A 27,203-nucleotide genomic window follows, 5' to 3' on the forward strand; every position below is an offset into this window, starting at 1 on the left:
CAGTACCCTTGAGACTGGTGGGATTTTGCTCTCCGTGCTTCCCAACTTGATGTTACCCTGTGTCAGAAAGTTCCTTACCCAGGAAAAGGAGGGGGGGGGGGGGGGGGGAAGAAACTGTGACACCTTTGGAGTAATTGTTGAATTGTAGGTGGTAGTTGGTAGGGTTTGCATGTGTTTTAAACATTGAGCAAACTTATGTGCCAGAAGCAGAAGGCTCAGGCATTTGAGAAGCATGAAATAGCGATGTCCACCTGGATACTTCAAGGGAAGGTGGGAAGAAGTGGCATTTCCCAAGTCTACTTGAAATGCCTGGCAGACAAAGAGAAAATTCGGAGCTACCTTCCTTGTAAATGAAATTTTATTAAGCTGGGATTGCCATCTATGTCATGCTTTAAAGATGGTTGAAAAACGTGCTGATGCTCATTTTGTTCAGTTTATTGTCATACCGTATGGGATTTAAATGAGACCTAATAGAGTAGTAATTGGATTTGCAGTGCCTGTGTGACACAGAGGAGGATTCATGGTACTGTGCTCGGTGTGTTCTAGAGAGCAAGTGCAAAAATGAAATCTCTTGTAATAAAGCACTGGCAACAAATGGATTCCTTGTATATATTCTTAAACTTAAAAAAAAAAAAAAAAAAAAAAAAAAAAAGAGAGAGAGAGAGAAAAACCCACCCAAACCCAAAAATTGAAGCTGAAGAATTTTGTTCTAGGCTTTGCCAAAATGTTTCTGATAGCCTCATTGACTGCATGGTTCAATTGGAAGCTATTTTAAATAAAATGTATTTTTCATTTTGTGAAAAATACAGTAAAGTATGTTTTACCTTAACAAGTTTAGTTAAAATTATTGTGTCTGATATTCTAAGTTACGTTTTAACAGCAGAAAATGTGGTGGGTTACTGATCTGAATTTGGCCTAAACTGGTAATATCCAAAGTTGCTGGCTTGCAAAGGAATCTCTGTGCATGTGCCTAAAAATGCTTTTGAGATTAAATTCTTTGAATGGGTGAAGATGGTAGCCGGTCTTCATTGGCACAACTTTGAATTAAGGATGTCGTGAGTTCTGGAGCGCAACCCTACGTTTCTGTATTACCCGTTTCTTTGAATTTCTTTTTGGAATTAGCTATATACTTCAGAACTTAACAGGTTTTCACCAAAAAAGCTTATTTTTGGACTTTGCTGAATACCTGTGCTCAGGAAAAAGAACAACGACCCAACAGCAACAAAACCCCCTCACCTCTAGCAGTGTGAGTCTTGGTGTAAGAAGCACAGGCTGGAACATGCAATCCTAAATATAGGCCCATCCATAATGAATGGTTTACTTTCTCCTGAATTTGGTATCATGTTGGTAGAAGAAGCACTTGCAATACATGTACAGTGAGTTATATCCCTACTTTTGAAAGCATTCTTTCCTGTGTACAGACAGATCAGGGTTAGAAACTTTGTGTAAATCAGTCTGATATTTTTCATCATCATTCACTTATATGTGTTTAAAGGTTTATTTATCTATTCATAATAAAGATAAAGGTTTCCAGTTGAAATGTAGTTACTAACCAATATATATTGCTTCAGTTATTTGACACGTAGTTTTTTTTCTTCAGTTTCATAGCAGTTTCTTGAATAGTTTTGTTTAAAAAATAGATAAATGTATATTTATCTGTAGTTTCAAAAGAAGTTATTTTCATATGCCTGCAAAGAAAGAGAACAAAAATCCTTGTATTTTTTTGTTTGTTGAATTAGAAAGCTATTTTTACCCCCACCTTGGTCGTTCTCTGTTTTAAAACCACAAATAAACAGCGTCCTTTGGCAAAGTTCAGCAAACTGAATTTGCCACATAATTAAGGAGTAACACAGACATTTCCAAGGCAAAAAGGAAATGAGTGGTTACAATGGTTTAAGGAAAGCAGCAAAAGCAGCAAGAAATCATACTCTTGAATTAAAAGCCCTGAATACCATTTGTCACTACTGCCTGATATTAGAAGGAGAATATTATTTTCTTTTATGTAGGTTTCAGATAAATTCAGTTTGTGCTTCTGGGAAGTTGGCATGTTCTACTACTGCTGTTAATATTTGGTTGGGAAAAAGAAGTTTTAGAAAAACCAAAGCAGTAGTGGAGGATGTAGAGGTAAGCAGAAATCTTCTTAATTACTGCAGTCAATACATCTTTTTTCAAATAAGTGAACCTGGAAGCTATTATCTTGAGGAGGAAATTTGGACAAGGTAATTGGCTTTGACCTTTTGCCAGATGTCTAGCAGGTTGGTTCCCGCCCCCCCCCCCCCCCCTCCCTTGTGTCCAGATAAATGTCATGCCTTTAGGTTTTTGTTCCCTTGTTCTGGTTTCAAGTGTGGAGCTGCTTATGTAGCTAATCTGCGCTTAAAATTATTTCCACTTCTAACCCCAGTAGGACTCTCTTTTAGGGTATTCAGACGGAATTGACATAATTGGATTTCTGCCCAGATATACTGTATTTAGATAGCTTTGGAGATGTCATTAATTTGACAGCTGCCATAGGAAATCATTGTTTTGAGTATTGTTACAGGGCCTGCAATGTTTCTATTGCATTTTCATTTGCAGTCTGCTACTGAATTGGTGTGATTAAAATGAGTAGAAAAAGACACCATCAAACATGTACAAGACATGAAAGGGAGAAAATCAGTGCTGAAAACCTCAGAATATAGGCGGTTGCCAAATTTTATTTGGGTATTAGGAGATTTTGGACTATCTAGTTATCTTTCAAACAGCAATAATAGCAGTGCCTGCGGCTAGGGCTGATGTATGCTGTGGTGGAACCAAAGCTCTGTTAATGTTTCTCTTGTCGTCAACCTAAAGCAATGTTTCTGGGGCAGGTCAGGCAAAAACTGCTTCAACAATTTCTGATTAGTAACTTGACAGAAAAAGCAGGTCTTTTGAGGGACTGTGTTCTTGGGAAGTAGTGATCCTAGGAACTCAGTTGTTGGTTCCTTTTCGTGGATCTGAGGAACCTGGTGGTTTTGTTTTGACCTGCACATCGAAGGTGCTGAATCTGGGGACTGCCATTCTGCCATGTCCAAAGAGGATGGTTATGGTACCACGCATCACTGACTAGTGCATACCGCCTACCAAATCATGTAGGAACCAAAGCCACTTCTAAGTTCCAAGTGTTTGTCTTCCTTTGGCTCTTAGTCGTGAACCCCTAGTCTTGGTAGTTTTGTGCTTGAACCACATGAAGTTTGTTGGTTTTTTTTTTTCAATTGGGCCATCAGAGGACACTCAGAAAAACTTTGAATCTGGAATGCCAGTTTTTCCCAGCCTTTGATATACAAATATATTGAGACAAAAATGTCTTGCTCCTTCCAAGGAAGATAATTTTCATCAATACATTACTGAACTCTAACACCAGGTACTATTTCAGCATATTCCAGTTTCAGTAAGGGGTTTTGTGTTGCAATCTTTGGCTTTTTTTACCCCTCTCTCAATTTTACTAATGGGTTCTATTTTGATGTCTGTTTATATGAGTTTTACAGCCCTGTGCTTTTTAACATTGTAAAGGAAATACCAAGTTTGAGTAAGCAATGAATCTTTCAGGTCTTTCTGCTGGTGGTGGTAGAGAGGGATTTCTTCCGCTTGCTTCCTCAGCTGAAGTCATTACAGATTTCATCACCTGAGAGCCAGGATGCCTGGACTTCTTTCTGCCATCCCTTCAAAGTGAAATGGCTGTCTTTTACGCTGACAGTACTTCAGATGTAGTTTGCCTGAACAGAATAGGGCAGAGCTTGTATACTCTTCAGAATGAGGTACTCTACTTGGCCAGTAATGCCTACAGCACCCTTACGTACCTGGTGGCTGTGCACCTGAAGGAAAGGTAAAACCCGAACACCTTCAGCGAACAGGCTCAAGTACAAGGAGTAATTGCTGCAGCTGCTGCTGATGACAGCTTTTACAGGAGTTGGGGGGTGCCCAGGCCAGGCCTTGTTCTATCAGATAGCATATCAAGTTGCCACTTTGCAGTTTGAGAGTTACCAAGAAGTTTCTGACAATGTTTTCCTTGAATATGTCACTCAGGATCTGCTCTGTGCATTTCTTCCAGTTCCCCGTATGTGCCTGGTGGTTTCAAAGACAGCCACTGACCTTGACCTATGCCTCTTAACATCACCTTACCCCCCGTGTATTTTAGCACAGAGGCAGTAGTGCACCTGTTATTTCAAATTCGGACTGTGGTGTGTTGACTGTACACATAGTCCAAAAGAAAATCTTTCCTAAGAACGAACGAATAATTTACCACCAACAGGAGCTCTAGAAAGGGTTGCAGTCAGCCTTTAACTTTGAATGCCAGTGGGCTAAGTCTGCCTTACACTATTAGTGATCTGTAGTCTCTCTGTAGCCCCTGTTACAGTCCGTCCCATTTTCTGTTACATGTACCCCAAAGCAAATCTTCTTTGACTGGGTAGATGGGACATTTATTTGCTTATTTTAAACATTAGTCTCCCTTCCAACAGCAGTAACCAAGTGTCTCTGCCTAGCGTTTCTCTGATAGTGAGTTAGCGTGGCATCCTTCTGTGGTAGCTAATTCATCAGAATCTGTGGTTTTTCACTTCTCCAAAAAGCATCTGCGAATGCCTTTTTTCCAGTGGAGGTGTGCATTTTCAGTAATTGACATGTGCAGATTACTAGATTGCTGTAAAGAGTATATTGATGTGCTGTTTGTAGCCATCTTTCACAGCCCTGACACCCACAAATATTGAATTAAAATCTCTGACTCTAGTAGAGAGGTTTGGAAGAACGGGTATGATCGGTGGGTCATATGTGTCTGTGTAAACCGTTTTAATGGCAGAGGTGCGATAGGAAAAATAGATTTGTGAAGGAGCTGCTTGGGTTGATGAGTTGTTACCCACTCAGGTCCTCAAAGATTCTGAGCTGATTTTACTTAACAGAAAAGACTGTCACTGTGCAGTTTTTACAAACAAAAATTTAAAGTATTGATTGGAACAAGGCTAAAGTTCCACTTGAGTGAATTATTAAACTATATGTATAAAATGCTGATTTCTAAATGCTGAAGAAACTTATCTAACTGTAAGTGCTAAGATGTTTCTAAAAATGAAATCTGTAATTTGAATAATAAGGTATCCCCTTAAGGAAACCAAAATAATTATCTCGTGTTCAAACCATGACCTTGAGAAGCTTGCTTAGTTAAGCAGTACCTAAGGTTGAAGTATAATCCTTTCCTTTCCTTAAAGATACTGTGAGACAAAGTTTAGGAACAGCCTGGGTATGTATAGTTTCGTTTCTTCTTATTTGTCTGCCATTATAATTGGTAACTTGGCTCTACCAGCATACATTAATAAGGGTTCTTGAGGTGCTTAGCTGTCCTAAGCATAACTTAAGATCTTTGTTGCTTCTCCAATGTGGGCTTTAGGGATATTTATACATACACTTCCATACCCAGTTTGTAAACCCTTAAATGAGGAAAACTAGAAAGATTGTGAGTTCCTGTTCCTTATTGTAAGTAGAAAAGAAAAAAAATAGGGGAATTGAGATAAAATGGAGTTTGAATACTTGACCTTTCACAGGTAGTTATTGAATAGGAATGCTTAAAAAACCAGGGGCTATTTTGGTGGCACAGTACCTTTATTGTGAGCCTCCTTCAGTCTGCAGACCGTGAGTGGACACGGCTTCCATTTATTTTGATGCTTGGTTATCAGCCTCAAAGACAGGTGTGTGTGGAATTTTGTTGGTGGTGGGGTTTTTGTTTGTTTTTGAGAGTGCAAGATTACATGTCCTTTCATGTTTATAGCCTCATGGTGGGGAAGGCTTCCTGGCCTCCCATTTATGATTTCTCCACTCTGCTTTGGGGTTATTTTTTTGGTTCTTTTTTTTTCCTTTTCTCATGCGGGGACTGCCCTGGAAGTTTGCAGCTCAGCATAATCAAATTTGAATTAGGTCAATATCAGTAAGTATCAAAATGGAAGTGGAAAATCCTGCTTAAGCCAGGAATTTAAAAAATTTGCATATTACAGTGAGTTTAAGTAGTAATTTGGTATCAGGATTAGGTTTTTAATGGCTCGGACTTTTGGGGAAAAATTCTTGCTGACAGAATGTAAGAACTGTGTGGTTTCTCTTAACAAAATAATGTGAATCTGTACAATGTATATTGCAGAATTTTAGCAGATGCAGTTGCTAACAGATGTAACCCTCCTCATTTATTTCCAGTTTAATAAGATGCTAGTCATGCATGTGTTTGAATTGCAACTACAGAGGAAGCTGACAATGAAAGTTGGTTTTTGAAATACAGTATTTTAAATGTTGATATTATTTGGACAATCAACTACTTGTGTTTCATGAATAGATTGGGAGTTGGTGGCTGTGCAAGTAGATGTAAAAAGTGTTCCTGTTTTTTGAGAATGTATCTGAGTCTGCGGAGGAAATGCATTTGACTGCAGGAGATAAATAAGAATTTAGGTCAGTGTAGCCTCTTTGCATGTTGTTAAAGTGTGAGCCATTGCATGCTTTCTCTAGCTGCATTCCTCTCACTATACCCTGTCCCAAAATCGTTGTTTGGGGGAGAGGGCGGGGGGGCGGGGGCTAGTTGTTTGAGCAGCAAACGATACCTGTCTAATCATTTCCTCTTTGATAAGGCTGCATGGCCAGGGGGTGTACTACAGCTCTTGTATGCTAGAGCACAGAGGCGATACACAACCTCCTGCTTTTGCACTGTTCAGAAGAGACCCAAATTTCTTAGGCTAACCCTTATAGCCTCTAGTGATGGCTCCAAACCTGGACCGCTTAAAAAAGCCCATTTAAACACAGAAGCTTGTCTTCGCTTCAAGGGCTAGTCTCATTTTCAGAACTGGCGTACAGGCTTAAATCTTTTCCAGCGTTTTAGTATCTGACAATCTTTTCTGCATGCAAGGCAGTGAACCTGTTCTTGTGCCCCATTTTCACTTCCTTCTTTGCCATTAAGGTACTGTGATCTTAAGACGAGAAACGCTTAGCTGTGTAGAGTATCTAGCATGAATGGATTTTCATTCTTTTGTTTGTTTTTAGAATGTTATACACATCGTAATGCAATGTTGCAATTTGCAGCCTTTTTAAAAATCTTAAATACAATGTGAACCAGTCTTCCTTTGTTTTCTCTGTTTCATACTTAGTTTTAAAATGTAGTATTGAATTAATGCCTTGACTTATCAGAGTTAAAGAATTTACTGCATATTTTAACATGACCATTTTCTTAGCTTTAGAATAAGGTAATAAGTGATTTTTGTGAGGTTATATCTGACTAGCTGGTTAAAATACTAAGCATATACTAGAGTCTTCAGTAAACCTGGTGGTTTTTTTTTTACTTTAAGTAATCGAGCATTGAGCTTTTGAGTGCTTAGGCTGATCTCTGCTGAATCTGCTGCTCCATGGAACTGGATTTTGCTTGCCCAATTGTCTATATAGTTAAAATATTTTGAACATAGCCTGTTTTGATGTAACTTCATTTGAAGTATCTGCCTAATGGAGAAGTCTTAATGGAATACTTTAATAGCCCAAAGTGGTTACCTGCAATTGCTCCAGCGTATTTCAGTCAATTACAAAGGAAGGCAATATTTAATGTTGGAGTGGAGCTAGATGGTGTAATGAACTGGCAGATTGCCAGCTTGATCTTTTCCACAGGAGAATTTGTATTAACGTGATGCTTTTCATTTGTTCTCCAGAAGGTCACCAGTAATACATCAGTTGTTGAATTTTATCATAGTTATTGGAGTCATTTGAATGCCTTACCATTGGAGTTAAAACTCCCAGTCTGTGTAGTACAGGTTTATGGTCAGGTCATTCTTGTGTATTAGCATATTAACTATCAAAGAGATTATTTTAGCTATTTCATGTCAGAATTTAAATAGGACGTGGTCAGGTATTGAGAAGAGAGCCTGAGAGAATTGTCATTGAAGTAGTCATTGTAAGGCTGAATCTGGATTTTAGCCATGGGGATAAAGAAAATGGGGCACATTAGAGCTATTAGTGAAAGGAAACATGGTTAGTAACTGTGGATGTTACTTGTAATCATTACAAAAGCACAGATTTACTCTTAAGGTTGTAATCTTTAAAGACTACACAGTTAAATATACAGTGTTTATTATATTGGACGTTACTGATATTTATCTTCTGGTGCTTGTTTGCTGGCATCGGGTTCAAACTTTTATTTCTGACTATTCAAAAGTACTTTTCACTTTAGTATAGCCCTTGTATAGGAAGACCTGGGTCTAGAAAAAAGCTGAGTGACTGATGTTGCTGTTCAAGTGCAGACAGATTTGTCGTTCCTGCCTTGCAAGTTTGTAATCACTTGTTCATCGAATTCCTATACTCTGCCATTCCTGTTCCTTGTTGTTGTCTCCTGTTCCTCTGCTCTGAGCCTCATGCTAAGCATAGAATATGAAGGCAGTCATGAGTGGTTAGGAACTGTGACATTTTACATGCAGCCGGGGCTGACGTTACTGCAGTAGTATTGGCTTTAGGGTTGAGATATGACAAATGGACATCACGCTAGGTGGTACAGTAGTGACGGGCATTGGTGATACCATGGGGTGACTGCCCAGCTCTATGCTTTTGTTTGCCTTGCTGCCTTTCAAGAAAGTTGTTGACTTCATTTCCCAAGTTTTCTGATGTGCCAGTTTGTCTTTTGGGTGGGCAGTAAGTATTTGCCATGTGTGCTCCAAAGCTTTTGAAGGCTGATGGAGATTTTTTTGTACTCTCAAAGTTTAACTATTCATTCCCCACCCTTGTTTTGCTATCACATACAGTCCTGCCTGGGTAGGACACATCAGCAGAACCAGAAACTGCCACGTATGTTGCAAACCCTCTGCCTGAGGGCAGATAGTCCCAAATCCCAACCACTGTTTCCATTTACTGCCCTTTGAGAAGAAAGATCTTGAACTTCTATAACTGAAAGATTGTTTCAAGGAACATATTTAGAATATAAGTGAATTATTTAAGGCCCAGGTTTCCATACTGCGTTTGAGTCACTCTGCAAGTCGCAACATTGCAGGCAAAGTGTTGGGCTGTGGGAGTGTGTGATGGAAACTGGTTACTCTTCTGGGGAAGTGACTCTTAGTGTGACTTGCAGCAAAAAAATTCCTCTGTCTTTTCCATAGCAAAGTTAAGGTTTTTACCAGGAGAAAAATAGGAAATGAGGTCACAATGCAATGGAATTGAGCCCAGAGACGACTGAGACCAGTCGGCATCTTGCACTCATGTGTCTGTTATCTACCATGGTTTTATTTCAATCCAAATGATGGTAGCAATGAAGTTTTCCTGTGCATCTTCTTCCTTTGACTCTTTGCACTATCACCATTAATGTCCTGAGCTACTTTTGATTTATGTTACTTGAGCTGTGAAAATAAAACTATTCTTGCTGTACAGAAGGAAGCTAGCATTGTTATATTGAGATAAACACATGACTCATTCTTTTCTTATGTGTTTAGATGGAATTTGGATACTTATTTTCCCCAACTGTGCTTCCTATCCAGTTGACTAATTATACAAGGTTAGTTTTTCAGGTATTGATGAGTAACAGTACTGTTTTTCAGCTCGGTTTCAAACGCGAGTTCTATATGCAAATGCGCATTTGTGAAGGTGGAAGCAATAATTGAGAGAGGTGTTGGGTTTTCTTTAAGGAACAAACCAAAAAACCCCAGACAATCAGAAGCTTGGTACAGTACTTCAGTGGTGGATGGTAATGGGCAGTAGAAGATTTGTGAGGTAGGAAGGGGAAAGATAGTTCTGTTCAGAAGATCTCATAACAAAAAATGAAGTGACTTTTATTTTCTCACTTTTTCCCTTATATTTAAAATGTTCTTGTGTTATTGACAGGAGAAAAACATGTACTACAGAACAATCAACCAGTAGAAAAATAAATCTGCCCTGCCTCAGGGTTTTAATGTTGCTTCATTTATTAAAGTATCTTTCCCATTTACTTGCTATCTGTCCTATAATTTCAAATATAGAGCAATTTTCAGCAAGAATGCAGTCGAGGTCTATAACCGGGTAGGAAAACTGATACAGCAAAGTGTGAATACCCATGCTCTGTGTCTGAGAAAGCTGAAAACCAGGATCAGGCAGTGAGGCAGCACCCTGGCCGGGGAGAAGGTGGGTAGGTCACCCTCCAGTGCCCTGTGCCGTTACAGGCATATCTTCATTCAGGGACTGAACTGGATCAGGAGGCTCTTCTGTTTGAATAATACTTCGTCACAATTTTCCCCTCTCTGTTTTGTTTTTTCCTTGTGTGTTTTTCAGGAGGGCCAGTAGTGCTTAGGCTCTCATCGCAGGTGCTGGAGAGCAAGGGGTGAGCCACCATGGAGCTGAGGGGCAGGGACTGTCATGTGCTTTACCCCCTAACAATATGTTTGCACTTAAATGTTTGTCAAACTTTGGGTTCAGTAGTTCTGTTACTCCCCTTACTAATAGGTGGAAGTCTGAATCTCACTTCTAAACATCTGTGTAAGGCATTTATAATACCTTTGTCAATACTTTTTTACCCCCCTTCATCATGATGCACAGGCTCACTGGATGAATTGCTCTTTTTAATTGAATTTCTTCATAGGGTGCTTTTGTAGAGTGGTAACTGGTTGGAATCTGTTCAGAGAAGACTTCGAACAGAAACATTTTTGCCTGAGTAGTCTCAGGTTGAGTAGGAGTTGCAATGTATCGTCCTTACGAATTAGTATCTGCGGTGGAGGAAGATGCTCAGAATTTTTTCCTTCTCTTTGAATTGGATCTTAATGGGTTTACACTGCCTGAATTTTTCAGACAACCTAAGGAGTTAGAAGCATCATTAAAAAACAGAAACAAGTGTTTAAATACTTTGAAGTCCCTTCTGAAAGATTACTTTTGTGGCTAGAAATACTTAACGGAACAGTGGAGGCCAGGAGGGAGCTGTGGAAGCTTGTGCCGTCCAGCTCCCAGCAGGGCTAGGGCCACAGCTGGGGCCATGTCCAGGAGGTCCATTTGAGAGTCTCCCAGGAAGAAGGTCTGTCAGTTCTCAGGGGGCATGTGGCTGTGCTTTAGCCATCCTCATGGCTTCTTTACATCCAGCCAGCATCTCCCTTAATGGAGTTCTCTAGCTCTATGACCAGCTTCACCACTGCTGTCAGAGCTCACTCTTGTTGGTCCCAAGAGAGCTTCAAACTACATGTGGTAGTAATCCAGCCGGATTACACAACAAAATGTGTCTGAGTGCCTCCTCAGTGGAAATAGTCATGCTCCACAAAATTGTGGGCTCTGCTTTTGCTGATGTACCTTAGTTTTTCAAGTATAATAGTTTTCCTTTTTTTCGGAAGTATGGGCAAGTTAAAATAACTACTGTTTCCTTCACTTTAAAAAATGTAATCTTTCTAAAACTGGGGTGAATTTTTAATTCCACTTCGTGACTGATTTTTCTCTGTATTGTGATGGCTGGGTTTGTAGTTGCCTTTTTGCCTAGATGGTTTGGATTGTCTGTGGTTACATTGACCTTGTATTGGTGGAGAAGAGTTAAATATGAAGATAGATTCTATATATGCTAAACAGGTGTATCAAGTTAGAGCTATTCTGCCTGCTCTTCAGCATCTCTTAGGAAATTTTGATAGTATGAAAGCTAAACTACCTAGCTAAAGGTCTTTGGAGTTTACTAAAATATGTGTTGTTTGTTGTTTCAGATTGTGGTGTACATAACTTTGTTGGAAAGTCCTGCATTTCACTGCCTGGAGCCTTTTAACAGTGTGCTAAAGGTGAGTGGTTCAACTGCAGTAGCTGTCTTTGTAGCTAAAGATAACGAGCGAACTGGAGATATTGCTTGTTTTTTGCTTTTATGTAGTGTAGTACTTGTGATATTTATTTTTTTTTTTAACTGCTGGATGGATGATTACATAGCAAGTCTTTTTGCTTCAGTGATCTGAGACAAATCAGTTTTAGCTCTTACTTTAAAAAAAAGACAAGAAAAAAGGATAGGCTCAGACTATTAACTAAGTGGTGGTTATTGCTACCATTGTTTTTTGGCTCCCGTCTCCTGTTACCTACTGCTATGACTTGGGACATTCTCACCTGAAGGCACTGTGTGCTGGACACGGTGGTGTGGGAAGTGTGGAGGAGTGGCAGCCATCCATAGCCTGTGGTGGAGCACGCTTAATATTTTTCTTCGATTGAATTCTAAAAACTAAGTAATAGCTTATAAAGTATTGAGAGGAGAGAAACTCTGTGGCTTTTGTGTGAGAGGAGAACAGAATTGCATTCCATATATAGAGAATATCTTCCCAGTCTAGCTCGGAAGACATGAAGTAACCTAATGAAGCTGACGTTTTCCATAGGATTCATCTTTCATAAAGTCTTGGCTATCTTCTTTCTGTTAATTCATGTACGCTGTTTTCTGGTTCTAGTAACTGTAGTTGATCTGAGTGGCTTAGCAGAGATTTAACAGAAAATTTTAATAAAATGAAACCTCATTACAACTGTACCAAAAAATAAAAGCAAAAAGGCAGGATGCCAAATGAAATTGTAGTGGCTGCAGCATGGAACAGAAAACTGGGAGTCTTAGTATCAATCATTACTTTACCAGGTGGATTTATTATTTCTTACTCAAATCCTTTGTTTATAAAATAAAAATAATGTTACCTTCTTCAGAAGGTAGCTATGAAGGCTAATTATTGATATTTTGGAGCCTTCAAATGGAAAACAATGTATGAAGTCCTCATGTGCCTTGATATTTGTTGAGAGTTCTGTTAAATAATTGTTCAATGAAGTGTTATCAGATGTTGAAATTAACCTTAATTTGTTTAATAAAGTGCAGGTGAACCAGTTAGAATTAAAAATGCAATCCAGTCTTAAGTATAACATCTACATATGTTTCTGCAAATTATTGTTTCTTTCAAATTGAAAAGGAAATTCTGAAGTACTAGGATAGAAAGCCTTGAAATGCTACAATTGGCTTTTGTGCTAAATTTTCAAATTATCTGTTACGTGTCTCTAAATGTAATGAAAGAATTTATAACCCTGGCCTTTCCAACAGATGAGAGTATAGCCTTGAACATTTTGTATTTATGTTTAAAGACTAATAGTGAGAAAATAACAATTTTCTGGAGTAGAAAGTCCAGTAAGTTTTCTTCATACTTTCTGCGTGTCGTTTAGGTAGCAAAACTAAAATATTCTTGAAAGGGCTGTTAATGTAAAAACAAAAGAACACATGCTCCTAAAGCCAATGATTCATCAAACTGTAGACTTAATCAAACTAAAATTATTCTAATTTTTCTACTAAAATTTCTACTAAAAATTAAGGTTGTTTTTACTGACTAAGGCCCAAATTTTGTGCTTATTTCAAATGTGCAATACAAAACGCTTTAGAGTTTTTATATCTGGAATCTTTCTTGTCCTTTTTATTAGTTTTCAGTTAAGTGTTCAGTGAAAATAATTAAAAAAGAAAAAATCCACTGCTTTGTTCAAGGAAATAGGTATTTGGAATCTGGGTTATGGTTTTGGTCATCTTTATTTGTTGAACTTATTTTTGTGGTATTTGGCTTAATGAGTAATTTTTTCTTCTACCCTTTAAAACAAGAAGGGGGGAGGGGAACAAAATGTGCCCAAAGGGAAGGTGTTTACAGAAGGTTTTATATATTTCCCAAAAAGGCAATGAATAGATAATAGCTCATTGAAAGGAGGAGAGGAAGAATTATTTGGACGCCTTGATGCAGGAAGGTGTAGGGTGTAGAGGGGTGTGTTGTAGATGTGTTGTTTTTGGTTTTTTTTTTTTTTTTAAAGTAAGGTTACCCAGAATGCTTGATGTATCCAATAGACAGCACTTGATTTCAGTAACAAAATCTAACTTCTTTATTAATATTTTATGTCTTTTTCTATCATTTGTATGCATGTTTCTGATGAACTGTTTTCAGCTTGGTAAGGATATGGTTTTGCAAAACATGGAGCATTCTAATGCCTTTGCCGAAGAGAAATGAATGCACAGGTGTAGGTTCAGTAAAGCCTGCACTTGAAATGCTTTGTTGAACCAGAACATAGTAAACCTTTTGCTCTTTGAAAAGGAAATGCAATTGGGAGCAGAAGAAAGATTCACAAATTACACTCAAAATGTTATTAAACTTCACCAAACTGCGGACAATGATGTGTCCTTTTAGTATTTAGTTGAGTCAGAACCACAGTGTTATTAGTATATGGTTGTCAAGATCTGCCAGCTTATCTTTTACCTAGCTGGGCAAGCTGGCTCTTCACTTGTTTGGTTTTTTGGGTGTGTGGTGTTTTTTGGTTTGTTTGTGTTTTGTTTTGGTTTTTTTTAAAGGAAGAAATCTATATGGAAAGCACCCTTTAAAAAAAATTAAATATATAATTTCTGCAATTAAATTAGTATAAAGTTACAGTTGAAGTCAAATATTCTAGCAGTTTATTGCAGTCATCAAGTTGTTAAAAATCTGAAACTGTCCATAAAGCATTTTAACCAATTTTAGAACATATTGTATGTGGTGCTATTCTGTGCTTTTAAACTTGTTCCTCATTCACTTGCAATCTTTGAATAAAAAAATAAGCAGCATCTTGTATTTTCACAATAGAATATTTTGAAAAAGGGTTGCAATATTAATATGTGCCTTCAGCAGTTCTTTCTTCTATTTTAGATAAACTGTTCTGGGAAATGTTCTTTAATAGTGTAATTTTTTGAGACTTCATACACCTTTATGAAATGTACTGTTTGGTTCTTCAGGGATACCTCCATGCACAGGAGGGAGATTGTCTGAGATCAGAAGCAAACAGGTACAAGCACAATTATCAGAGTCTTAGTACTCAGCAGATTTGCCAAATTGCGATCAGATGTATCAACGGCTACAGTACCACAGCATTTGGTGGAAAGCCTAGTCTGTTAAGATACTCAGAACAACCACAACACAAATGCGCTCCTCACCTTGTGAGACTGGGGACCTACTCACACTGAAAGGACTGATCATCCTCCTCCTTTAAAGAGGAAAAAGCACCACAGACATTTCAACTTGATGGAACTGTCTGCAGTGGTGTATCAAAATATTTCTTGGTATTTTTCTCTGGATTAGCATGTTTGGAGTTGTTGATTTGTGAGGCGTTTAAACCCAAGGAAAAAAAAACCCTATTCTTAGTGTTTCATGTGAGTAAGTTATGGGGAAATCTTGATTCTGACACTAAGAGAATGAGAGGTATGTACTGAGTGGATGTCTGGATTCTTTCCCCTGAAAAAAAAAAGTTTGCTGTAACTACGTCAATTATCTGAGATGCCTAAAGTGTTGATTTCAAGCCTTTGAATGCAACTTTAGCATTACTTAGATATATTTACAGACATTTAGTACAATAAATTACTTTATAGAATACTGCCCGTTATGCTAGTGGCATAATGCTTTCTAATCTGCAATTGTAGACAGCAGGGATGAACACTTCCATCCCAGTCCTACGCCCCCATAATCACATGTATCCCCCAAGTAAATTGATCTTCCCTGAATGATGTAATTTTAGTACTTTCTTTCCTTAGATTTTTTTACTACTATTTTTTGGTTTCTCTTTGTAGTAATTGTAGTTCTTTGCATGAAAATACAGGCATGCTTTTATTTGCTAGTAGTATCAAACCAGATTATTAAGAATAATTTAATAATTTGTCTCTTTCTTTTTTTTTTTTTTTTTTTTTTGCTTTGATAGCTCCAGGTGCAGTTCAGGTTTGTAGATATCAATGGTATCTGTTACGACCCACAAATGGCCTTTGTAGTACACTTTAGCAGTCCATATGGATTCCTCATCAGAGAACACTCTGTGGCTTTCATCAATACATGAAAATTTACTTCAGTAAAAATAAAACAATGACCATGTTTTTCCTGGTGGAAGCAGTTTTGTGGTTTGGTAGCCAGTGTGGACTTTGGCTGTCTTCTCATCCAGTGTGTCAGTTTTTCTGAGCCAAAAAACTGCTTCTGAATATAGCTATGAATTAAGCTATGTATATTTAAAATAGATATATACGAGTAAGCTAAGTTTAAGCTTGTGCCCAAGTATATTTGTGAATTGAGTACAAAACACTCAGCAACGAACCTTGGTGTCTTGACTAGTGTTCGGAGGAATGCCACTGGCAGAACTGGTTATTGAACCCCTGTTTCTGTGGCTTCTAAATAAACATATCCTTGCATTACACCAGTTTCAGTTAGAAGATTTAAATATGCACTGCACTTCTTAGGCACAACTGATGTGGCTTAGAATATGATCCTGAGAAACTCTTCAAGATAGCTTACGCAGTTAACGTCTCACAGGGAGAGCATCCCGAGATGCTGAAAGCATTCATGACTTACACCTCTATGTACAACATTGGACTATGTCAGGGAAAGTCAGCATGAAGCTTTTGGGGTGTGGGGACTGGGAGCAGTCTTTGTGCCAGCACTGTGTAGTGCGATAGGGCTGTATCAGTGCAGGGTCAGTGATCCCAAACCCTCCTGAAGGAGGAAGCAGATTAGCAGCTCAGGCCACCAAGATGCTCCAAGTTCTAACTGTCCTATAAAGCAGCTGTTGTCATCTCTGTTTGCAAACCTCCTGGAGGTCCACTCCCTCAGGGTTCTGAGAGGTGCTGTGCCTGGTTTTGTAGCTCTTTAGGGCTGACTGCTTGAGCTGGCACTTTGCAGAAGCGGGCATGCAGCCAGTGTTGGCATAGGTCACTTACATAATCAGTTGAAGGCTTGTTCCTCTATTTGATAGTGGCTGGAAGGCCATTCTTCTGGTGCAGAAGCTTTGAGGGAACTTAAAATGATGCATTGTTCGTGTTAGATGTGTGTAGTAGAAATACAGCTAAAACTGTAAATGTATTTTCAGTAGTGCTCTGAACGAACTCCATATAACATCATATTCAAATGGTATGTATTACATCAAATGTATTACGATATTAGAAAACAGTTCAGCTTGCTGAAGTACAGCCTTTTAATGAATGGGGAAAGACTATGCACACAGTTAATCTCATTTCATTTCTGGAGAATGGTTTTATGTGTTACCCAGGGGCACTCCGGGTAACTGCTGAATTTGGTGAGTTTCACAGAACAGAAAATATTTAAATGTTAGTGTGGTATACTTGTTGTGGAGTTCTGTTTCTAATAATGCGGTTAATTAATCTTAGATTACAATTACTGTTTTCACTGTAGTGACAAAACTTGAATTGTACTAAACTGAGAGTACTGAGAAAATGAGCTTGTCCTGTTTATTTTTTAAGCCAGTAGTAATACAAACCCATGCATATAGATCATAAAAGGTTTCTATCTGTTTTTCTTTCCCTGATTTCAAGTTTGCGAGTCTAATTTTAAGACATCATAGGCTGCTTGCAGTCTCCTGGTTTTAACCTCCACTTCCCTTTGTACCCTTTCTTCACACCATTTTGTTTCAGGGATCCCCTTCATCTCTTATCCCTCCTTATTTCAGAGGCTGTTGTTTGCGTCAGCTGCTCATAGTTGTTCCCTATAATAGAGCCTCTGTGCAGCTAATTTTCTACCTGTTCCATCACCCTCTTTTTTTCCTCACTCCTTTCTTTTAAATAATCCTAATCCTGCTTTTTGATTCAGCAGCTGTATGCATAAACCTTCCAGCAGGCCCCCTGCTACTGTCATTCCTACTCACACTGGGTGTCTTTTTCCTCTCTAGTTAGTTGTGGTTTTTTTAGCATGTCTTTTCCTTGTGACTGCTTGTTCTACCTCTTCCTGCTAACCTTTAAAATTTACCTGTAGCCTGAGATACTTAATGTGAAATACAGACATCTTAACAGACACATTTTGATGTGAAGTTAAATATCTGCCTCTCATGCAAGCAGGCTATGGCAGGTGATGTCAGAGAGATCCTTTCCCTGAAGCAGCAGGTAGTTGAGGGATCCAGATTTTCCCCAAGAGGCTGATTTTGAATTCTCTATCTTGCGCCAAGCTCCTTGTCTGTCACTTAGCACATTCCCTGATAAGTTGGCTTCTCAAGTTATCACATACCAGTCCCAAAAATGCTGTTGAATGAGGGTTAGACCTCCCTATATTTGATCTCTGAATTTGTTTTTCAAGGTTAAACAGTGAGAGTATTAGTTTTCCGTTCTTAGTTCTCCCTCAAGATTACTGAATGGTATTTTCTGCCAGCCCTGGATTTGTGTAGGATCTGGAAAGGTCTGTTCCATTATTACTAGAGAGAATGCTGGTTTATGAAGATCAGGGTGCTTGGTAAGCTCAAGCGTTTATCTCAACAGAAAAGGGTGCAACATCCTTGCGTTGACTTAAATGCTTTGATTAGAACTACAAACCTTGTGTGTTTATATATGTATGTTTATAAAACTGGTTCTGAAAGTATGAAAACTTGCATTCTCGACTGCTTACTTCAGGCAGTCTTTGGATGCATCGATGCTATAACATACTTTCTGACTGCAGTAAGTTACTGAAACTTCAGGAAGTCTTGATCTGAGCTGTAAGCCTTTTCTCATGTAACTGGTAGCATCATCATGTGGCCACAATAGGGGTGTCCCATATGTGTGCTGGGCTTATGTCCAGTTGTGTGAGGGGTGGCTGCTGCTGTGTATTCTTGAGGAAAAAAGGTGGCAGGAGAGAGGTCAGCAGAGGAAAATAATGGCGCAAAGCAGGCCACTGGTCAGCTTAAGGATTCTGGCCTGTAAGTGGTGGCTGGATGTCTTTGCATCCAGAGTCACTACCTTGACTAGTTCTGCAGAATCCTTAAAATAAGAGAAACAAAAACTGAGGGCAGATTTGATGCAATGATATGGTGCTGCTTACCTTTATGGAGCTAAAGCTTGGTTTCAGGTTGAGTTTTTGAACATAAATTTATTACACACTAGAGGAGCAAGGACAAGACATCAAATAACACTTTAGTCCAAGATCTATTCCTCAGAGCTTTATTTTCAAGAAGAAGCTTAAGATCAAGAACAAATAAAATAAAAATGCTTGGTATTGGTCACTTGAGACATTCAGAGGTTCTGTGATGCAGGAAAGGAAAAGAGATTTCTTCTTCTGTAAGTTCTCCCTGATGTAGAGGGGATGCATGTGTTTCCCCCTTCTCCCTATTCTCTTCCCAACCTTGAGGTAATTTGTGGATTTTTATAGACTTGCTCCTACTTCTGATGAATCAAGGGTTTGTAACTTACCACTCCTTTCTTATACTGCTCCATAGCTCCCAATATTTGTGTATGAGTTTTCTTTAAAAAGCCTTTTTCATTGAGGCCTGATGCAGATTTGGTAACACTATTGGCTTCTTTTAGTAAGGTCTGGTTTAGATAATGAAGAAATGGTCTACTTCTGTTGTAATATTACTTTTAACACAATTGTGTCGCGTCGCTCTTGGAATTTTGACTACAAGTGATACTAAGGTACTACAAGAACATGTCAAGTGCTAAATATTTTGTGTGGTACTTGGCTAAACTTGTGTATGAAATAATGATGGCATAGTCACTTTTATTGAAACTCAGTAGCAATAGAAATTTTTTAATTGGTATTAATCTAGAAGGAACAAGAACTCTGTGGCTAAACTTCCAAATTTCAGACCTATGGTTTTGAACCTGTTTTTACTTTATTTTTGGTTCTAGTACAGATATTAATCCCCACAGTCTCTCTCCATGTTTGGAAATTATTTGGCTACTATTATTTCCCTTTCACATTTGTTGATGCATTTTATTATTACCTGGTGGGAGTAAGGAAGAAAATGTTTTAGTTAGCGTGTGAGGATAGAACGTTGCATTCATGTAAGTGTAGATAACATTTCTGGATGAAAGGGGATGTGATGTAGCAGCCAAAGCCAAATGCTTAATTTTGAGTTGATTTGATTATTGCAGGGAGATTTTATTCAGAAAAGTGAGCTCTGGAGGAATTTCTGGCAGAAGATAAAACAATAGGAGGAGGCTTAGAGTTAGAAAAAATTCAGTTTTGTTCAAGCACTGGAGCCGAGAGTAGGAATAAAGGAGGATGAGAGTCTGGCATTGCCAGGCAGTGTTGGTCTCCATTGAATGTGTATTTTGCTCCCAGAAATGTAGACTCTTCTAATTGCTTATTCATGGTTTTGGGTAGCTATTTCTGTGGAAAAAGTCAGATATTCCTAGCCTTTATCCAGTAAAAGTTTATTTTCAGAAGCTTATCTTTTTGAGCAGCAGTTCTGGTGCAGTGGAAAGTCATGCTGGGGTAATAGTAGTGGAACAACTTTTTAGGTTGTCTGTGTCAGCTGTCTTAGAGTAGCTGACACCTGAACTGCAAGGTGAGAGTTCAGAATAAGGAACATCTTCCTTACATTCTTACAGCAGCCTCTCTTCTCTGGATCACACCTGGCAGGAAGGGTTTCCCTTTTCATCCTTTCCCCCCTTTGGTGAATGGTGCTTCTCTCTTAGTTTTGCCCCTCTCCTTTGAGGAGTTAACAATGGCTTGCTGCTGTAATCATGTGGCAGAGCACTCACAAATAACTATTTTTTGGAAGAAGACCTCATTTGAACTGGCAGAAGATATATAAGAAGCAATTTGCTTGAAATAGAGTGCTGCAACATTCCAAACCAAAAAATCAAATTTTGACTTTAAAGCATTTTAAAGAGCTACGGGACAGGTTGGTTTGAAACCTGTTTTATTTGGAAAAGTGTGAGGGGTAGACTGTCCTCGGTACTTGTGTTTTGGGAGTGGTAAGAAAGGATTCCTGTCTTGACTGAAGAGTTGTTAAATGTAAGGAGAACAAATAACTTTTGGGGGAGACTGGGATGGCCATTTCTTGCATGGGCTGATACTTTCCCTGTTTTATAGCATTAGATATAATATTGACATTTATATTGACACTATATATTGACAGCAGTCAATCTGACTGACAAGAGACTTGTGAAGCTGCAGCATTCACTTACATCTCGTACAAGATCCAGGAGTGTCTCTTCATTTAAATTGTGCTTTCTCTTGGTACGTGTCCTGTAAGGAAACTAGAAGGATAACTTTCTGAGTAACGATCTTGTGGTTCAGTCTCTTCAAGAAGATGTACAGATATATACAGAAATAAATTTAATGGTATTAGCTGCTGCTTAATGAAATCTAACACTGTATCTTTCAAGCTACCTCTTTGGTTACATATGTAAGCACAGAATCAAGAATGAAATCTTGTGCCTGGTCATTATTTTTGCCTGTATTATTCAAAGACCCTGCTGCTAGAAAGAAGTTTTTTGCCAGATAAACTCTCCTAGATATAAGAAATAGGTGTTCAATAACTCCAAATTCAGGTAAAAATTTGTGGAACTTTACCTTGAGAGTTAAATTAGTTAAACTTCTTGTTCACCCCATGCCCCACCCCCCATTACATGTACTTTTTCATATTGGATAAAAATTCTTGCCCAGGTGACCTGGTAAAAAAATCCAGAAGTCTAAGAATTCATTCAGTATTTGACATTACAGTAAACTGGAAAGCTCACAGGAACAGTGTCTTGAAGAGGGCCTTTAAATTACTTAGTGCTCTGTGAGCTAGAAAGTTATAAATTGTTTTAATATATGTACTTTTCACTACTGTCATGTGGTAGATTGAATGTTGTTTTTTTCTTGTAAAGCAATTGATAAATTACTTAAAACTATGAAGTTACTTAAGACTATAAAGTGAACATTGTCTAGAAATGGACAATGTACTTTTTTTTTTTTTTTTTTTCCTTCCTTAAACAACTTTGGTTGGGAATAAATGCGTTTTTGAACTGAACAAACATCTCTTCCTCTTTCTAGTTAAAAAGTGAAGATATGATTTTTCTTTTGGGGAACAGAAGGTCAGCAGTTCAATTTTATTTTCAGCATTTTATAGACAGTTTAAAGTGAAATCCCTTGAAAAGTAGGTAGCAGTGTTTCAAGGGATTAGCAGTAAAACGTAGCAATCCACAGTGATTCTGAGCTTTGTCCTTCTGTGTGAGATCAAGGTTAAACTTCTTACATCTGAGCACTGTTCATTGTTTATACAATACATAAATGTACAAACACTTCCAGTGAAGTACAGTTCCTGCAGACCATTGAATGTTTGAGCTAGGGGAAAAGCAGCAGCAATGGAAGCAAATAATTCAAATGCTTTTTTTTGAATCTTGAAAGAAGTTCAAGGGTGTATCCTTTATACATTTCATGGTGTTAACCATATCCTGAGTGGCTGGCTGTTCTAATTTCAAGGCAAGAAGGAAGGTGTATTGATAGTGAGGATGAAAATGCATGAACAGCAATACGCTTAATTTGTTCTTCCACAGGGCATGTTTCACCAGTCTTATATAGATAATGTTACCTAAATGTCCTCTCAGTAGAGTGTCTGGTTTTTTATTCTATCAGCTTGGCTCCCTCCTACCCCCTTTTTGTAAGGGACTGTGAAGAGGTTGGTAGGTGCACAATGATTTGTAATTTTGTGTTGTGTATACAATCAATGTACGTTGTATTCTTCCTGGACCTTCCCCTCTTTTTTATCTTGATGTTTGGGTGGGGTTTTTTTCGTTTGTTTGGGGTTTTTTGTTTTCATGTATTTTGAAATGTATAGGTAAGCTTAAATATTGTTGGCTGGGAGGAAGGGAGAGAGAACAATCCAGAGCAACACTAACAAACATTAAGCTTATCTGTGTCTCTGACTTAGCAGAAACACCCATAAACCAATGTGGAGATGTGGCTATTCATCATTGCTGTTGTTTTAGAGGCAAGATGAGGTCTCCTTAAACCAAAAGTTGCTTTTAGTGCAGTTGAGCTGTTTATTACCTATGTGGCTTTTCTGAAACTACTTCTAAAAGAATTCAGGAAAAGGTGAGCTGATGCTCTTTTCTGACCCTCTTTCTGTATTTATCTAAATGTGAGGCAGTGGCTGGGGTTCTGTTGCGTTTACTCTGCAACCAAGAAACGTAGGTCAAAAAAGCCGCTGCTTCCCTGTTTTTTGCATGCCATTTGCAGCCAAAGGGTCTGAAGATGTCCTGTCTGCACAGTCTGGGTTTTGCCATTGCTGTCTAGAACATGGAAAACCATTGGTCTTGATGGCAATGCCTTCAAAATAAAGCAAGAGGAAGCTTTTTGCACTAATAGTGAAAGAAGTCATGCAGATTGGGTCATCCGCAGTAGCTGTATCTGCATCAACTACTGACAGAGGCAGCATGAGAACCTGCAGCTGCAGCTGGCATCTGCCTGAGCCCTGCTGATGGAGTTTGCAGCAACAGATGCAGAAAAGGGAAGTTGCAGGCAGATGGCATGAACATGCAGGGGCTAAAGGCTGCAGGAAGGGGTTGGTGGGAAGGGATGTTAGCTGGCCATCTGCGGTTGGAGTTGGTTTATATTCAAACTTTCCACCACACCCCTCTTCTTTCAGCAGATGATGATAATTTAATAATTCACGCTCCTTGTGTTTTCTGGAAAGTATATAATAAAAGGCCATGAAAAGATGCAATTTTGTATAGCCTTCAAGATAGGGAGAAGTACCTTCTTCCAAAACCACCATCAGGGTTGGATGAAGTGCTGATAAAATCATCTAACTACAAAAATCATCTCAGTGTTTTTTGTCTGGTCTCTAGAAGGTTGCCAGTACTGTCTTATTAATCTTTGTCCTGCTTTCTGAGTAAAATAAAAACACAAATTTCTTAAAAACAACTCCTTAAACAGGCTGAAATATGTTTTTTTGGATTTTTTTATAATCCCTTAAGGTTTTCTTTAGCCAATTTCTTAATAGTTATCCCATGTTTATGGAACTACTTCAGCCAGGTTATGATAAGCCCTTTGCCCTGTGTGTTGGTGACCATACTCAGTTACAGCTTAGCTAAAGACCAGTTAGAGTGTTTTCTCTGTAACTTCTATTATCATTACCTATCTTTTAAGCATAGGTAAGTTATAAGGCTTCTAACTAGTATTGCAAAACTTTTAACATATGTTGCTATAATACCAGCTTGTTTCTGTAGAAAACCAGCTTTTTGTCCTTTGAAATAAAATTTTAAATTTAAATCACCTGTCAGAAGCTAAAAATGAATACTGCTTACTTTATAACAGGCATGCTGTTCCAAAAATGGTATAGAAATACCCTTTTCAAGTGAGACATCAAAAGATATTTTTAAAACTTTGCTTCTCAAAACAGCAGAGTGCTTACCAAATAAATAGGAAAGATAGTATTATGTCTTTTAAACGCTGTCACATTGGTTAAGCGTTTGTACCTCGAACTGACAGAGACCAGGACGTTTTGTGGCATAGCAGTATTACTAATGAAATTAAAAAAATATGGAATTGCGAAGGTTAGCTTGTATGAAGGTCACAAGATGAAACAGTCAACATTGTATAAAATTAGGGTGGTATTGCATAAATTATAGAAGGCCAGAACTCAGATTTGTGTTCTTCTAATGCTGCAGCAGCCTACCTTGTAACAGCCCAGACATCTTTCTCTTTCTCCCACTAGAGAGGCAGCAGGCTGATGTACCTTTAGCTGCAGTGCTACTTTCATAGAATGGTTTGGGTTGGAAAGGACCTTTAAAGGTCATCTAGTCCAAACTTCCTGCAGTGAACAGGGTCACCTTTCACTAGGGCAGGTTGCTCAGAGCCCCTTCCAACCTGACCCTGAATGTTTGCAGGGACAGGGCATCTACCACCTCTCTGGGAAACCTGTGCCAGTGTTTGAGCAGCCTCACCGTAAGAAATGTCTTCCTTATACCTGGTCTAAATCTATCCACTTTTAATCTAAAACCATTACCCCTTGTCCTGTCACAACAGGCCCTGCTAAAAAGTCTCTCCCCATCTTTCTTATAAGCCCCCTTTAAGTACTGAAAGGTTGCAGTCAGGGCTCCCCAGAGCCTTCTTCAGGCTGAACAATCCCAACTCAGCCTTTCCTCACAGGAGAGGTGTTCCACCCCTCAGACCATCTTTGTGGCCCTCCTCTGGACCCACTCCAACAGGTCCATGTCTTTCCTGTGCCAAGGACCCCAGAGCTGGATGCAGCACTGCAGGTGGGGTCTCACCGGACCAGAGCAGAGGGGCAGAATCACCTCCCTCGGCCTGCTGGCCGCGCTGCTTTTGATGCAGCCCAGGATACGGTTGGCTTTCTGGGCTGCGAGTGCACATTGCTGGCTCGTGTCCAGCTTTTCATCCACCGGTACCCCTAAGTCCTCCTTGGCAGGGCTGCTCTCAATTCCTCCATACCCCAGCCTGTACTGATACTGGGGGCTGCCCCAACCGAGATGCAGGACCCTGCACTTGGCCTTGTTGAACCTCATGAAGTTCACACAGGCCTACTTCTCAAACTTGTCCAGGTCCCTCTGGGTGACATCCCGTCCCTCAGGTGTGTCAACCATACCACTCAGCCTGGTGTCATCTACAGACTTGCTGAGGGTTCCCTCAGTCCCCTTGTGTTATTGATGAAGACATTAAACAGTACCGGTCTCAGTAAGGACCCCTGGGGGACACCACTCATCACTGATCTCCATCTGGATACTGAGCCGTTGTCCAGTACCCTTTGGATGTGACCATCTGACCAAATCCTCATCCAACAAACAGTTCATCTATTAAATCCATATCTCTCCAATTTAGAGAGAAGCATGTTGTTTGTGGGACCATGTCAAAGGCCTTACAGAAGTTCAGATAGATGACATCCATAGCTCTTTCCTTGTCCGCTGATGTAGCTGCTCCATCATAGAAGGTCACTAGGTTGGTCAGGCAGGACTTGCCTTTGGTGAAGCTACTTTCTCATATAAATGTTAGCAATTTTAATCTTATCTCATAATATTTTCCAGAGTCTTACTGTTGTGATGGCATTGTTGTCTTCTTACAACTTCAACTTTTTTCTGAGGCCGTACGCCTCAAATTATGAAGCTGTATTAGTCTGAATAATGGGCAGCTGTGATTGTGAGGTGACCTTGGCTTACAAGAAAGAAAGAATGATGTGAGCTGGGGGATTGCACTCGGTGCTTTTGTTGTGCTTGAAAGTCTCTACCATCAAGGCCATCCCCACTGTTCTTGTCAGCTAGACACTGGTGCTGTACCTTCCTGCTGGAGTGGGGCTTGGAGAGCTGGAAAGGGCCTAGGCATCACCTACAGGCATCAGAGATGGTCATTGCTAAGACTCTGGGCTGCATACAAGACATAGGTGGGTCTCACCAAGGAGAGTTTTAATAGTTTTAATTTTGTGATTAAAATTATTCCTTTTCCTTAAATGACAAGTTTACGTTTCAAAAGATCGTTTGAAGCAGTCCCTGCTTATTTCATCTGAGCAGACTGATTTGTGTGGTAGGCTTCATGAAAACATTGGGTGGGAAAATTTTTTTACAAACATCCTTTTATGTTATTATACAAACATCTGTAAAGTGAGATTTCTGTTGAATGGTAAAGTGCTGTACTGACTCCTTAGCAGGAAGGATGTATTTCTGGGTGTTTCTATTCTGTATTCTCCTTTATTTCTTTGTGTGTCTTTTAAAAAGACTTCTAAGCCACTTTACAAGACAAAAAACAAGATTAACTTTTGTGCTGTTGGAGCTACGCAGAAATTCGTTACCACTAAACTAGTCTTGAGGTTTCCTGTTTGCAGTTGTTCTGTAACGTAAGATACAAGGTGCTCGAGTGTAGCAGCAGTTGTATTAGAGATTGGGATATCAGATATATTGTGGGCCGAGAGAAAACAACGTTGCTCAGAAGCTGTCAGAGGCACCCAGCTGAAGAAAGAAAACCCCAAACTTCGCAGCGCTGTGCCCTGAAACAATGGCAGGCGATACAGAGGGGAAGAGGGTCTGGGGTGTGCAGGGCAGGCTGTTGGGTAGCATCAAGATGAAGTTAATACAGTTCTAAATTACTGGTTAATTAAGACTGTTCTCGCGCTTTTTTTGAAGATGCGCAGCTCGCTTGTGTTTTAGCAAGAAGTATCACCTGAAAAACCCACACTTGTGGTGCCCATGGAAGCTGGCTGGGGCTGGGCAGTCCTGCCAGTGGCGCCTGGGCCCAGCATGTCCGACATGATCAGCCATTCCACGGGGCTGTATTGCCCTCACAGTTTTATCTAAAAGTATTTTCCCCTTCCCCCTGCTCCAGGTGACTCATAAGGAAACAGAGTGCTTTTGCACCTAAGAACAAATGTCTTGGGGGCCTGCCAGAAAAGCTCTTGGTGTCTGCTGAGCCTGCCTTTGAAGTCACCTATGCGGCTGGCCTGTCCCTTGGCTGGTTGTTCATCTGCTCAGTGGGGGTGCAGGCTTTGGTGGATGGGTAGGCCTAAATCAGGAGCTCACATGAAGTGAAAAATATACAGGAAAAAAAAATTTCTTCATTCCCATCTTCCTT

The 27,203-nt window shown here is 39.3% G+C and overlaps 1 protein-coding gene across 2 annotated transcripts in view; it reads left to right on the top strand.

Annotated features, from left to right (window-relative positions):
- NCK2 (NCK adaptor protein 2) overlaps positions 1-27,203 on the top strand; it is an 88,785-nt gene that overhangs the window by 21,778 nt on the left and 39,804 nt on the right. For both annotated transcript variants that reach the window (XM_055802014.1, XM_055802013.1), the window contains one exon: positions 11,649-11,720. The gene's annotated coding sequence lies outside the window, so the exon portion shown is untranslated. The remainder of the gene's footprint in view (positions 1-11,648; positions 11,721-27,203) is intronic.

Source organism: Falco peregrinus, chromosome 4 (assembly GCF_023634155.1).
Source record: "Falco peregrinus isolate bFalPer1 chromosome 4, bFalPer1.pri, whole genome shotgun sequence".
Lineage (NCBI taxonomy): Eukaryota > Metazoa > Chordata > Aves > Falconiformes > Falconidae > Falco > Falco peregrinus.